This window comes from Manacus candei, unplaced genomic scaffold, assembly GCF_025592945.1.
Source record: "Manacus candei isolate 608988 ecotype Guabito, Panama unplaced genomic scaffold, ASM2559294v1 h1tg000014l, whole genome shotgun sequence".
Lineage (NCBI taxonomy): Eukaryota > Metazoa > Chordata > Aves > Passeriformes > Pipridae > Manacus > Manacus candei.
Genome location: NW_026138062.1, coordinates 58,772,851 through 58,788,166, shown reverse-complemented (window position 1 = coordinate 58,788,166; position 15,316 = coordinate 58,772,851). Strand labels below are relative to the sequence as shown.

At 39.7% G+C, this 15,316-nt stretch overlaps 1 protein-coding gene and 1 long non-coding RNA gene across 16 annotated transcripts in view; one reads left to right on the top strand and one right to left on the bottom strand.

The window, feature by feature from the left end:
- Positions 1 to 14,729, bottom strand: part of ZBTB20 (zinc finger and BTB domain containing 20) — a 475,348-nt gene extending 460,619 nt beyond the window's left edge. For 12 of the 15 annotated variants that reach the window (XM_051779641.1, XM_051779642.1, XM_051779643.1 and 9 more), the window contains exon 1: positions 14,469 to 14,726. The gene's annotated coding sequence lies outside the window, so the exon portion shown is untranslated. Of the gene's footprint in view, positions 1 to 14,468 lie in introns of all 15 variants that reach the window. The other 3 variants (XR_007903182.1, XR_007903183.1, XR_007903184.1) reach the window with 1 other exon arrangement.
- Positions 9,128 to 14,520, top strand: LOC127467581 (uncharacterized). Its single transcript, XR_007903193.1, has 2 exons — positions 9,128 to 11,804; positions 13,187 to 14,520. It is a non-coding gene; the product is annotated as an uncharacterized LOC127467581 (long non-coding RNA).
- Positions 14,730 to 15,316: the final 587 nt, after the last annotated feature.

The window sequence follows — 15,316 nt, the reverse complement described above, 5'->3', positions numbered from 1 at the left end:
AAGCAACAGAGAAAGAGATGAAAGCATATTCATATATGTGAATCTGGGCTAAGCAATATTAACTTTAACCCACCAACAAGGTGAGGAAAGAAGTGGCAAGAGTCACCATAAGACTCACTTCACAAGCAAAATCCTGACTCTTTACAAAACTATTTATGGATTCTATTTACACTGAGCATACTATATGCAGCAGTGCTGCTGGTGACACTCAGCTCCACCACAAACTCCAGAACCAACACAGGAATCCAGGCATTGCTATGGAACTGCACCTTCCTCTTCTTTTTCACCCTTTGTTTCCATCTAACTTAGATTCACCTCTACCCTTCTTCCAAATCTCATCCTCCTGAACCATTCTCTCTACTAAGGGTTAAGATATAAACATCATGCCAAAGCCATGTTTCTTCTTCCTTGGGGGATCAGCCTCTCAGCTGGGTCCTTTGTAGAGCCTAGGTGGATATTTGCTGGTTATTTTCCTCTCTACCCAAATACCCATGTCTGCTCATCTTCTGCAGCTCTGAGAAGAACTGCAACCCTCGACTGGAATTAAAACTTACACTGACATCAGTAGGATACAAGGTTTAGGAGCGTCAAAATTTGCCTTTTAGAACTACTACCCTTTGTTTCACTTCTTTATTCTTCCACTGATGACATGATCAAGCAAAACACTATAAGGAGGAAAATAATCAAAGCTAAGGAAGATGGTTTTCTGGAGAAATTTCCAGATGGCATGAAAGGCTTCTTCATTGGGAAAATTTTTGAAATGAACAAATCTTAATTTCTCATGGTAACACAAGTGTTTGCATTTCCTACTCCCTCTTCTCAGATCAAGAGAAGGTAAATGTGGCAATAATGACTGCGTTATTCCCAGCCTTTTACCTAAAGATATTAGAGCACTTCACAAATGTTCATGAAGCTTCAAGGCATGCAGAAGTTTCTCCCATCACTCCATTTTACTGCAAGGGAACAGAAGAGCAGAGAGGTGAAGAAACCAGACCAGTAAGAAGGTCTACAGCAGACCCAAAATGTCCTCTTATATACATTTGTCACTTTTCTCTTCTTATACGTGCTCTATCTAAGGTCATTATAAATAGTACCTGAATTTTAAAACTAATAAATTCCATGTCTGCAGACTGTACTCGGGAGCCTTGATTTGTATTTATCTGACTCATGACCTTCTCCTAATGTTTCTTATGCAGAAGGACCCACTTCCATACAAACCCAGCACAGCTGCTGAGAAAACTACCATGAATTCAGTCAAGCAACTTTGGGGCATATTGGTTGTATTTCAAACATCCAAATCAGTTACGGTGCATTCTTAGTAAATCCAGTGATTCCAGGAAGCTTTGGAGCTCCTGAGCATGGACATTATTAGTTCTATTGCACACAAGGGGTAAGCTTGGTGCACCTTGACCGAATTCTGCCCAGCTCAGTTTTACTGTGCACACAGAACAGATCTGGTTACACTGCAGAGCAGGAACCATGGCATATGGCCCCTTCTGCCACAAGAAGAGGTACATGACCTGCTGAGGCAGAAAATAAGTAAGCAAACTGAACACCACTCCATTTGCTCAGCTTACTGTGCTTCTTTAGTTAAGGTTAAATATACAGGCTTTGAGAATAAAGATCCAGAAAAGTAAAAGCTTTATAAAATAAGCAAAGAGCAACAAAGATTTGAAGCTCCAGAGTTTTATGCATATGACAAAGTAGGCTTTTTCCTGCGTATTTCCTAAAAAACAGAGCATAGACCATTAAAACCTCTCTAGAATAATGCAGAATTACTTCCTTCCTGGTCTTTACCCAAAGAAGTGGTCTGAGAGGAAGCAAGATTCTCTCTGACAAGGCATGGAGCCTCACCAATTCTGGTTAACAGTGATTCACCCAGAAGTTCAGCTCATTTACTCAAGCTTCCCAGAAAGCTCGGAGAAATCCATAGACCGTTATTCTTCCACATTTCAAACTCTCTGCTGTGTTCCCACATCACTGACCTATATTTGAAACTTAGGAAAACAGGACAACCACGGAGAATTTCCCCGTAAACAGATCAGTGATGCCCATCAAACACCAAGGAAGGGCCACACAAAGACATGAGTTCAATAAAATGGTTAAGAAATAAGTATCCAATAGATTTGCTGACTTAATGCCTACATAGTTGTTGACTCTTTAATCCATCTTTCCCCCAAACCCATACAGATATGAATGGTTCATGACACCCAGAAAGAAGAATGGTGTATTCTATAAAGCACTGCTTTTAAGTTTTGAAGACTACAAGCATCCTAATTAAATATAGCAAAACTTGTACCTCAGTGAGTTAAAAAAAAACCCAGAAACTCTTTTTTTAAGTAAATGCATAACAGTGAAGATACTTAATGACAGAAAAAAGTTGCCAGTTTTTACAACCACAACAACATGTAGAGGCAACTATGCAACAAGGAACCTCTGTAGAGCTTCCCTGTGTCTGAATTTTGCATGTAAAATGGACACAAGGGTCCTAAACAGTAAGAGGACTCAAATACAACTGGCTTGAGGATCTCTCAAAGGACATATGCTTATCAGCAGAGACAAATGAATCTCAGAGACCATTCAACCTCCAAAACTGGTCAAGTATATGTGAAGGATGGGACAGGGGAAAAAACCCTTCTTAGGCAGTGTAGAGGAGGGAAAGACATTTACTGCCCTTCCTGTACAAAGAAGTTTGACCTGCCTTTCACAGGTGGGAATTACCCCAGTAAACCTGTCTCCATCTACTGTATTCATCTGCTTTGTGAACCCTACTATACTGCGTCTGCCAAAAGTTACAGCAGGTTGAGACAGTATGAGAGTACTTAGGAGGTGCACTTGGCACCCAGACCAGCCTTGAGATCCAAACCCCTTTGTGTCCTTTTGGAGGTTAATAAGACGAGGTTTTACTGACTCCATCCTGGCTTTTATAAGCTTCTTGAGGATTATTGAAATTGGAAATTGCACATGAAAAAGCTGGTTCATCCAGTTTTTAGGAGGGACGTTCATCTGGTTTGCCCTTCAACCCTTGAAATGTGAGACAAGCCTGAGGAGTGTTCTTTGTTACAGTGTCTCACAAATATATCCAGTGATGGTGAGTCCATATGTCTCTGATAAAGGAAAACCTTATTGTGCATTCCAGCCTTTTCTTTTGTAAACATACTACGCTAGATGAATTTGGCTCTCCAAGAAGAAAGTATTAATTGTGCTGGCTAATAAAACTTTCTGTTGCTGTCCTTCCAATCTGGTCTTCTAAGCATCAACAGACATTAAAACTGGCTCTTGGGAAGTGAAAGCAGTACAAACCCAAAACCTATTTGCAAGTTTTCAAGAATTGAGATCTCCAGATCTTGAGAATGTAATTCTCAAGCTAAATGCAGCTACTCATTGTACAGTTTTCAAGTTGAATGTACAATTGAGTTCCTCCTACTGTTCACTCCCTGACAGATGCTTCAGCAGCAATACACCTGTGTTCTGCCCAGACCCAATACTTGCAGGCTCCTATCATTACTTGCATAGGCTTTTCTTCCACTGACAAGTTTAAACAGAGAACTAACAATCCTCTTTAAATGCCTGTGTCCAAAGAACCCTTAGGGGCTATGTTCTTCTTTACATATCACAGTTCTTAGAGGTTAATAGCCATTGCACATACAGCAGACATCCATACAAGAAGTTCAGACCAGTGTAATTATTTGAAGGTACGTTTGTCTTTTTACGTGATAGGAAGCTCCAGTCTTCTCTTGATGACTATTTAATTAGTCAAGCAACACTATTATGTATTTCAGCCAGGTATAACTTTCCCCTATGATTATTACTGTACAAAAAAAGGGGACAGACTGGTCAAGTTTTCACACATCTACTTCTTGGACAAAGCTAACACTGGAGCTCCTCGGGATATATCCATCTGAGAGAAATCCAACTGGGGGAAAATAAAAAAAACTGAAGTTACATTAACTGAGTTAAGAGAGTAATTATAAATAATAAGCAAACGAAACCCCAAAAAGATTTTGTTGTCTTAAAAAATTCTGCTATTAAACACTTTGTTGATGTGTTGGTATGTTAAATGTATTTGGCATCAATTTCTAGTTACTGTATGGTTTTTATATCTCATTCAGAAAGTAGAAGTAAGACTTTAATGGCAAAGAAGTTGTATATGTGTTACAATACCACAATGGTGTTTAACAAAAAAAAAAAAGCCTAACAGTCTTTAATATAGCCAAGAATCATCTGAGCTTCCTTTGTCCATGGAACATGGTCTTTACTTTTCCAGCTCCTATTTGCATGTACAGTATACTGAGGAAGGAAGAAAGAAAGGTCTCACTTCCTTTTTCTCTCTGTGCCTCAATTGTTTCTGATTAAAAATTGGAAATAATAATGTTGATTTAGCTACTGGAATTAAGCAAAACTAAATTAACTACTTTCATTAAACACTGTAAGATATTTGAATAAGTTTCTTCAGAAAAGCAAAGTGCTATTTATTCATATCAGCAGCTATCTATGGTTAAACTGTCCCAGAACCTTTCGTGATCATTCCCTTCTGCTGATAACTGTTCTCTGTTTTGAAGTGCATGTGTCAGTCCTGTATCTAAAAAAGCCTGGGAAAGACTTAGACAGAACTGGCGCCTCTCTTTTTTGATTAATGAGAACAAAGCAAAACAAAACAGTAACAACAAAAAAAAAGAAATCACTCAAGGTCTCAGGATTAAACCTTTGCAGATGAGGAAAAAAAAAAAGGTAACTTTTTGTATATTAAATTCTTTGCAGGCTTTGCCTGGGCTTTATGAGAATAATCAGCATCACCTCGTAAAAGCAAGCTTTTTCATCAGTTCCATAAGCTGAGATTTCAAGGAGAGATCTGGTAAGAAATTTATTAATACACCTATGTATGCTGCCACAGGGGAGACAGTATCTAACACAGCAAAAATGAGGTCAAATTCAGCAGCACTGTCCTAAAGAAAACTGTCTCCTGGTCACAAATCACTTGTGGAGTACCATGCATCATCTTTACTGCTTCAGACGTATGCCAGCTGCACCAGCAGGCTAGAAATACAAAGCTAAATTCAGCTCCTGCTTCAATGTCATTTTTTCTAAACTTCATGGAATTGGTTCGCTTTTATAGAAATTTAACGTAGGGCAAAATATGACCCACAAACATTTTAGCAGAGACACAGACATTCAGAAATTTCACGTGGAACTTCTTATCCCAAGAGCACAGTCCTCTGAAGATGATTATTGTATGATGATTATTCCAGCTCACTGCTCATGAGGAAAAAGGAAAGGGCTGTGGCCTCGTCCCACCCCACTCCGGTCCTACTCACACAGAATCCTGCCGCTAAAATTTTCTCCCTCTCTTGCCAGTGGTACCAAGTTAGCCCCTCTTTTTGCATGAAGTTCAGACTTTTTGTCCTCATTTTCTTTGAACAGCTCTGCCCCCTGCCTGCGTCTCAGCTTTTATTTCTTCTAGCTGCTCACATTCTTCACGAACCTCCCTCCTAAATGCTCCATTTGTGTCCTTCTACGACACTGAAGCCAATGTTCCACAGTAACATTACTCCAGATTTTAATAACTCTTTAAAACAGCCTACAGTCTACTAAACTGTGTTACTGCACAACCAGACTTAACCAGGAAACTCCAGAAAAGTGCATTTTAGCTCACTTCCTTTTTGTTTTCAACGTTTTTCACCTGAAAAAGATGTGGAATGAAAATTAAATTAAATTATTTTGGGAGCAGAATAAATTATCACAGGGCTGGATATGGATGTGATCTAGACAAGAGGACTCTCACTCCACCATAGAGACAGCCTTACTGAGCTAGCTCAGTTATTAATAGCAGTCTGGTCAAGACAGCAGAGGGCTAAATGCAGTGAAAGTACGTGGCTTAAAACATATGCAAAATTCACCTGAGTTACAACGTAATACAGCCTGCATGATCAGGGCAGAACAGTTACTGTCATCCAAACTACCTAAGAAAAGGCTAGCTCTTAATTTCCATGTGGTAAAAACTCTTTCAAAAACAAAACTAAACAAAGCAAAACAAAAACCCAAACCCCAAGACTTCAGGTATCAGTTCTAGTCTGACATGCCAGAGAAAGACCACAAGTATTCAAAAACTTCATGGGGAGGTTAAAACAAAGCAGATAGATTAAAGGAAAAGGTTGCAATGCACTTCAGGGTGATAACAAGGCACAAACCCAAGAGGGAAGGACAAAACTCACTAGTATAGCTATAACTAATGCCTCCTAACTGCTCTCAGAAACTGATAAACATCATTATCCCTTTCCCAAAGACAAGTAACTGAGACACTGAGAAATAAAGTGACTTGTTGAAAGTCACACAGAAAACTATGAAACAAACTGCGAATCCTGCTTCCCCTGGTTATCCTTACCAGTACCTTAGATACAGTAAAGACTGCACTGCAATTTGATTACAGCCTCTAATACTGCACCATGACTTTGTGCTGACAAAAATATTTAAGATCCCTGTACACAGGTTGAAAAAAGAATTGTCTACAAAAGTATTAAGAAAGAGTTGGAATGAGATCCATTCCCATCTAAAATGTGACTTGGAAATTGGAAGAAAAAGCAATTTAATTCCAGAACCAGAAATGTCCAGCACCAGGGAAAAATAATTGAGTGTTCTGTTGTCCGGCACAAAGTTCTGCAAAGCCGACTGTACGGTAAAAGCACAACTGGCTTTTAATCTCATTCAGGAGCAGCTGCTTTCACAGCAGTGAAATCTTTCAGGACAAGCCTGACTGACTTAGTGGATAAATTATTTGAAGTTGGTATAGCACAGAAGGTACCAGCTCATTTAGGAAATGTCGCCATCTTAAAAACACTTATTCTATCCAATTGGAGCAAGCTTTGAAGGTTTCAAAACTTGGCCGTCGTTTGGATAGGAAAATAAAAGCAGCATTTTTATGAAATGCTGGAAATTACAAAACACGGTTTGGACTTCAAACAGTTCACCCGTGAGCCAGGACAGGCTGGGCCTTCGCCGGGAACTCATGTCGCTTCTCATCACTTGTATTAGTTTAGCACCAGCAAAAGGTGCCAGATTGGTAGCCCCAGGCGCTGTATTCTCTATTTATCCCCAAAGCAGGTACAGCAGGATGGCAAGCTATCACAGAGATGCCAGCCACTGCGACATTTCCTCATGTCCAGGGACCTGGTGAGAGGAGGGTGATGAGGCCTCAGTGCTATCTCTGCTGTGACTGCCCACATGGGGGCCAGTACCCTGCGCTGTTTCAGGAGGATGGGCTCCTAAACTGCAGGGCCCATGAAAGGGAAATAATGTAGCATCAGTCTACAAGTATCCTCCGAGACTCTGAGAAAGAAGAACCAGGGATTATTTTCTTTGCATTATATTTCAGCCGTCTCAAAATGAATGAATACTAGAAAGAGCAATGAGGCCAGAGAGAGTCAACGTACTGAGTACAAATGAGATTTATACGTGGCTTGAGTCACTCCAGACAATTAGCTACCCACCAGGCTGTTTAGTTTATTGTCCCTACTGGATAAAGATTTAATAAGCAGTCACCTAGATGGGAAACATGAGACTTGCAGAAAGGAAACTTTTCACTACTCTACATGGAAAACTTGAGCCCAGTCCTGCAACAGTCTGCACAGTTGATTCCCACTGATGTGTCAACGGTTGGAAGATGGGGCTCTTTATCAAGACAGTCCACATAGGTGGAAAATACAGGAAACACAGGACAATTTTTTATTATATTATCACTGTGTCAGAAATCTTCCATACATTGCAAATATTCTATGGAAATTAATACAGCTTTCTTCAGTTTTTTTCTCTCCAATACTCAATCTTATCCAGGACTTAGACCTTTTTTCATAGTATGAAAGTGCAAATTCTGGATTTTATTAACTTATCTACTGGGGAAATATGCTGTGTAGGGAATATATTAAACAGTTCAGTCTATGTTTGGAAAAGAAATACAGATTCATCACAACGAGGAAGGATGTTCAAGAGTATCCTGAAAAAACAGCCGGTATTCAAGCCAAAGGACAGGATGAAGTGGGCACAACAGTATAAAGCTGACAAGCAGATTTAACTGACAGTGACAGAAAGAATTGGAAGCTGCCAAACTCTAAGCTACATCAGGGTTTCTTCAGATACTACATGCACTAAAATTGAAACTAAAAGCATCAATGAGGATATCAGATAAAACTCCTTAAGACAGGAAAAATCCTAGAAGCAGCCACAGCAAAATGAAAAATACAAACTTGGGAAATGATAGAAAAAGGAACGCTTATCAAGTATAAGTAAGACTGGAAACAAAAAAGGCTGAATTACAGGATAGAACATTTCAGGACCTCTCAGCAGTCATGCCTGGTATACAAATCTTTAACACACTTTATCAGAAGACTTCTTTTGCTGATAATACTGCTAGTTGCAAGAGAGCTCAAAGCCATTCATTTAGGCACAATTTTTGTCAGGCAGTGTCCCAGAGGGTGTGGCCCAATCTTCTGGGAATAGCATTTGTTAGTTTTAGAGAACCAGCAGAGGGAGCACATCAGCAATTAAACATGGTTTTCTTGTGTTTGTGCCTAAACAATGAGATTTTTTTTGTTGTTTTTTGTTGTTGTTTTGTTTTTATTCTCAGCATTCCTCTTTCACTAATGCCTGTGACTCACTTAGCTATCAAATTGTTAGGAGTTTAGGAGCCAAAGCCATGGAGAATAACAGGCTCCACATCTACCCCACATAAAAAAACAATGGACATATGCTTTTACCTACTTGTCTTTCTTCACTCTCTCCCCATGTCAACCTCCATCTTACCAGTTCCTGACATTCTGCCCATGAAATCTTGTGTTGCCACACGATGATTGCTCTCAAATTCCTGCACTGTGACCACTAACTTTCTAGTCAGAAAGAAAGGCATATGGATCTCTAGGGAGGAAAGAGAAATCAATAATTAACTTTCAGTCAGCTGAAAGGACAACTCTGAAGTCCATAAGGCAACTTTCCCAGTCCTACTTCTTGTATCTGCAAGGGATTGATCACACAGCTATTGATGATTTCAGAAGCAAAATATTAGAAAGCTCTTCTTTTAGTTGAGAAGAAAAAAAAGGGAAAAAAATCAGTAATTCCCATGCTGTATTTACCCCAGAATCAAAAGACACACTACACTTGTCTGCATTTTTAGCTCTACCACAATCCCAAGATAAATTCACTAGGGAAGTATAACAGTAAGAGGTCATCTACAGGTGACAGGAGAATGGCACCAAGTCTGTCCTGCAGAGGCTTTCCCACCAGGTGCTCTGCACAGGGTTGGAAGCATTGCCTATTCAGTTTCCTTTCTTCTTTGCTGTAGTTACCAACTGGTTTAAATACAGACTTTTATAACCACTAGTTTGATAGTAGCTCAAACCTTCTGGAAGACTCTACAGGTTTTGGTTCATCCCTTGTACTGTCATTTATACTTGTGCAAATCGGCCATAAAAAGTTACCTAGCGATCTGTGTCCACCCATTTCAGAAAATCACAAGGAAAGATTTATGACATGAGGTATTGAAGAATGAAGTCCTAAAGACACTCACAGTGTTTGAATTAGGCAGGACTGGTTTCTCCTAGAATACCTGTCTGCCATAAAAGATGTCGAGGTACGGTACCTGATAACAACAAGTACAGCACAGACTGCAAATCTGCCCTCCATGGGGCTGGCAGGGCAAGTTATCGCTGATGGGATCAGACCATTCTTGGCATGAAAGGATTTCAGCCTTTGTTCTGGCATAGTCCATGGCCTTTCTTCCCGTAGTGCCACCTAGTGCCAAGGCAGTCAACAGCTCGCTTTTCTGCGAGGTGAACATCTGCCCCATCGCAAACAGGCTGGGACTCTCCACACTCATTTCACCTAGGCCAAAACCTAGCTGTCAGAGAAACAGCATTTTTTTCTTTAAAGACAGCTTTGTCCCATTAGCTTGATTTCCCACTCCTGTATTTTAACTACTTCAAGATACAGAGACTTCACTGCACGTGGTAAAAGCTGAACTTCTTCCTTTCTCCAAACCTCTGGGATGTGTAGCAACTTGCCCCGTGGCACCGGCAGCCCTGGCTGCCCCAGCAGCTATGGAAGATGGAGGTGGCGCATGTCCCTGTGCTTCTGGTGCCCATTTTACAAGACTTGTCTGCAAACAGAACTCCTGCCAGCGCCGGGCAGTCAAAATGCCGTCATAGTACTCGCTGGCACTGAAGGATTAAGTACAAAAATGTAAGAAAACATAAAAGACATAAGCACCAATCATTTTGAAGTGCCAGTTTCCTATTAGAACAGAATGGGATCAGTGCAGTTAGAACTAAATATTAACTTTTATGATGAATTATAACCAAGAATATAGACAACACAATCAAAGCAAAAACCACCTGGACAAAAGCCTTTACCTTTATTCACTCCTCACCGAAAGTTTAATACATCTGTGAAAACCTCCGCAAGTTAAAGCTGTACAGATATTACAAAAATATCTCAAAATTTGGTATATGGTCAAACACTTCTCTTCACCAAGAGAAACCTGGATTACTTGCATAAATAGCTTATTAAAATCCAAGTTATTTTTCACAGTCGATACTGTTTGTTTACTTTCTTAATTTTCTTGGGCCAAACTAACAAGAACAGTGAAGTCCGTTTCACTTTGATTTGCCATCATTTCCTCTCTGCAGCACAGTGTGAATGTCAGACCCTACAGAAGGAACAAGTTATGCTTTAAAAGTAACTATTTCCAGTGCATTGTTTCATTAAAAACACCCAAACAAACAAACAAAAATTTATAAAGTATTTGGATTTTCTAAAAGTTTTGCAAAAAAAAAAAAAAATCTAAAGTAACTTGAAGTTAAATTTCAGTCTTTAAATTTCCATTAACATTTATGAATCTCTTTCAGTAGAAACTCTTCACCATCGAGAATGCAGTGCAAAAAAGTCCTATAAAAACAGACAGGAGTGAAACCAACTGAAATCTATAAGGCCACAGCATGCCACCAATTTCTAAACAGAACTCCTTTTCAAATTATTCTGCTTAAAACCTCCTATGGTCTGCAAAAATGAACAGGGTTTTCTTGAAACGATTTAAATAACAATTTATCTAAGACTGTAATCTCTCTTGTATGGGATTTGTAAGCCATCCCACAGAATTCTCTAGCAGGGGACACTGTTCCCTATTTACATCAAAGTTTTATATAAATAATATTACATTTTTTTTAATATTCTGCAGCTGTTTTCCCTTATGAATAAGCTGGGCCTATGAAGAAAATGCGAAAATAGGAAAACTGTGAGTAATATTTATAATAATGATATAGTCAACGCAGGAAATTGCTACAACTGTCTTTATCAAAATAAACAAGATTGATATTTTTTCCTGCTTTAAGAGAAAAGAAAAATCTTCTACTATTAAAAATAATTTGACTTGGTATTTGTTTGGTATTTGGATTTAACTGTCTTATATCCCATTTTTGGTCCTATTAAAAAAAAAAAAAACACCACAAAAACATACACACAAAAACCCCAACAGCACTGCTTTTCGTCTCACAGGAGTGAAAGAGGCACATACACACGCCAGTCAGCCCAAAATTACTCTAGCTACAGGGCATGGCAAAGCATGAAATAACTGCTCCAGAGCACTTCCTCATGTGGGTGTGTTAGATAACTGTCTGCTCCAACACTAAAATAAAGCACAGTGTGACCCAATCAACACCGCAGGCTCTGCCCCGCACAGCTGCCCGGGCTGTGAGCAGGGGAACCCAGGGCACCCCGCGCTGCCCCGCACACGCCAAACTCGGTCCTACGCCCCTGGCCAACAGGTTTGAACATTCCATATGCCGGATTTAAGTTTACTTAGGCATACTTTACCCTTTGCTGCTGTATCCAGATTGCAAACGGACTTTGTGCTATTGAAAGGGGCTAAGATTTTTTTTTTTTTTTTTTTTTGGCTAGAATATACTTGGGGTTCAAAGAAAATTACAGCCTCCTAGTGAAAAAAGTTTTAATATTACAACAAGATCTTACTGGGTAATGAAAAATGTTTCTATCACTCTGACTCACTTTCTCTGCTTGAATTCTTCTTGCCGGGAGTTTTCATAAAATCAAGAGATTTCTTGTAGTCAGTTTTCAAGTTTTTCAAAAATGTTAAGATGAGTCTGGGCTTCTGCTAAATGTACGTGCAAGAATCCTCAGAACAGGTCCATGTGCTTTCCTACAAAAAAATCCCTGGGCGGTTGAGGAACGTACACCTGCACTGGTTCAGGAGAAAATGACAGGTGCCTGAAAACCCACCACCCATCCCATGAGGAGGATGGCTGCTAACACTCCTGCTGCCTCACTCGAGGCTGATCACCATCTAGAGGGATCAGCAACTCCACCTTTAAGACCCCTACATTTTTGGCATAACTTCAACATCCCCTCTACAACCAGTGCGAGTTTCAAAGCTTAAGGTTCAAACTTTAGAGAGGGGAGGAAATACCTTGCTGCAGTTAACAGATCATCTGAAGCAATAAACACATTTAAAGTCTATCGACAAAATATTAATTTAGAAGCTTGAATAAAAAGAAGGAGGAAAAAAAATAGTAAATAATGAATGTCATTCCCCAGCTAAGAGATGAGCCACCAATTCTTGGCACACTGATATATAAAACCTTGAAAAGTTTCACTTATGTTCTGGAAATAAAGCTGCTAATAAAATGGAGCAAGTAGTTTCTGTAGTTGTAGTGCCAGTGAATAGATCTGCTGCTTTGGATTTCAATTAACTTAGTTTGTTCAGCGAGGAGGCACTTCTGTTGAAACTGGGGACTGGTAAGTTAAAGGACAGCTAAAAAAACCCCAAACAACAGCAAAAAAACCTGTTGGCAGCAAAAGTTCTTTCTGGTCGCAAAATAATGGATTTTTAAGAAACATTTCAAAGGATTTGAAGGTTTTGGAGAATCTCCTAGGCAGTCTCAGGTGGGTTAGGAATATTGCATTATAGACTTCTTTGTGCTAAAAGGAAGGCCTAATGCATGTTTTTAAGAAGTCTGCCTCTTCCTATTAAATAAATAATTTTCTATTAAAAAAGGTGACTGTTACTGTTGAGAGATCTCCACCGATCAGCGTCCATTTTATATAATTACTTACGATTCTCCAGAACATTTTATGTAACTCACTTCCACTATCCCTTCTTTCTTTTTTTTTTTTTTTTTGTTACCAGCAGAGTAGCAGTTTTACTCTCCAACAGAAATGACAAGAGCTAAGATAAAAAGACCATTTCAAATGGATCAGTTTAAGCAGTCTTTAGAACCCATGGGCTCCAAAAACTCGACAATGCTAAATGGGCTATGAAATGCATCACAAATCCCTCCCCAGAAAAAAAAAGAAAGAAGAAAAAGAAGAAAAAAATTAATTCAGAGAAAAGCTTCAATGTTTGAAATTACAAATAAGCAGCATATTTGTGGAATGAACAAATGGTAAATAAATAGTTACTATTTCTGGACAAAATGGCTCGATAGATTTCATAATTTGCCACCACTGTAAAAAAAATATCTATTCCCTCCCCCCCCCTTCCCCGTCAGTACACACGGAAACACAAGCATAACCATGCATAAAGTGGGAGGGTGGGGGGCAGCCAAGGATACAAACTCCCTCTTAGAAAGTTTGAATTCTTATTAACCCAGTGATGCCTCCATAATGTTACATTAGATCAGCAACATAAAAGTTAGAATATACGTCTCCTTTCTTCCTAGTAAAGGAAACTGGAAAAACACTAATAATGAAAAATAGATGTTAAAAATATCCAGGAGGAAAAAGTACATGTACAATAACCAAAATTAACCCCCTCCGCCCCCACACCAAAACAGATAAACAGCAAAATCTCTGAATAAAAATCCTGTCAGGAGGAGTGGAACCTGCTTTCTCTTTTTTTTTGCTTTTATTTACAGTATGCCAAGCATGGACTTTAAACTTACAGTGTGCATATATATAGAAAACAAAGAACGAGAGTCACCGTTAACCCCGGTCACAGGCATTACAGTTAAAAGTCATTGGCAAATACTAATAAAACCCCATTTAGCAGTAAATAAGGAGAACATGATATATGGACGGACAGATGGAACTGCATAAACAGAAAAGAAAAAGCAGAGAGACCCACAAACATACGGAGAGGGCTGTTTTACAAGAGTGAAAGATATTGATTTACTTGGAACTAGTGTTGGAAAACAAACGTATTTGTTTCCTTCGTGATTAAAAAAAAAAGTAATTAAAGTGAATCATAAGGGGGCACACCCTTAAATAAGTGGGGGGGAGGGGGGGGAAACATTTGTAGAGGGTAAGGCCTTCTATAGATGTTCCGAATTTTAAGCTAGCAAATAGGTCTGGCAAACTTACATCTCTAAATTAAAAATCGAGGGGGGGTAGGGGGAGGAAATAAAGAAGTGCTGGTGGTTTAAGGAGAGTATAAGCTTTATTCTTTCATTTTTTATAAAAGTTGACTGGCCTACCTTGTTCCCCAGTCCTCAGTTTGTCTCCTCATAGTCGCTGTCTCCCTGGAAGTACAGTGTGAGTGGTAATGACTGCCTGCCTCCCTAATGAGTCCATTTTCCTGCTCTTGATGTTGTGTATATACACACACTGCAACCTACCTTACAAACCACAGAGACGGGAAAGGGAGAGCGAGCGAGAGAGAGCGAACGAGAGCGAGCGAGAGTGCGAGAGACAGGGAGAGCGAGAGAGGGAGAGAGAGAAAGGCGCACACAGACAAAGCCCTCCTACCAGACAGCAGACAACCCTCCTTCCCCTATCTAGCAAAATACAACTCGGCTAATGCAGCAACAGGTTCAATACTGCCAGGCTGAGGCAGCGTAGAAAAGGTATACGGGGCTGAGCAGGATTGCTGGCAAATAAACAGTTTGGTGCCGGCTGGCTCCACCTTTCTTATTTATGTTACAGGATGTTGGAATGCATTGTTTCAGACAGTCCATATGATTATCATAAATACATTTTTTGTGCATATTAGCATGAAGCGCTGAAACGTCTCAGCCATTCTGCTCCGTAACCTTATAGCTCTAACACATGCAGGGAAGGTGTAAACATATCTCTTTTGACAGGCAGACTACACAAAGCCCACTGATGATTTTAAAGTCATGAGGTCTTTCAAGAAAGACGCTCCTGAAGATAGGTTTCCCCAGACAATAGGGGAGCAGGGAAAATTGATCTTGATGAGGAAGAAGTCTTCCTAAGAGCCTGCTCGGTAAACAATTGAAAAGAGAGGGCTATTCTCCCCAGCATTCCCTCCTTTCAAAAATATATATTGGGAAGCTTCTACCCCTACAGCTATAATAATGTGCTG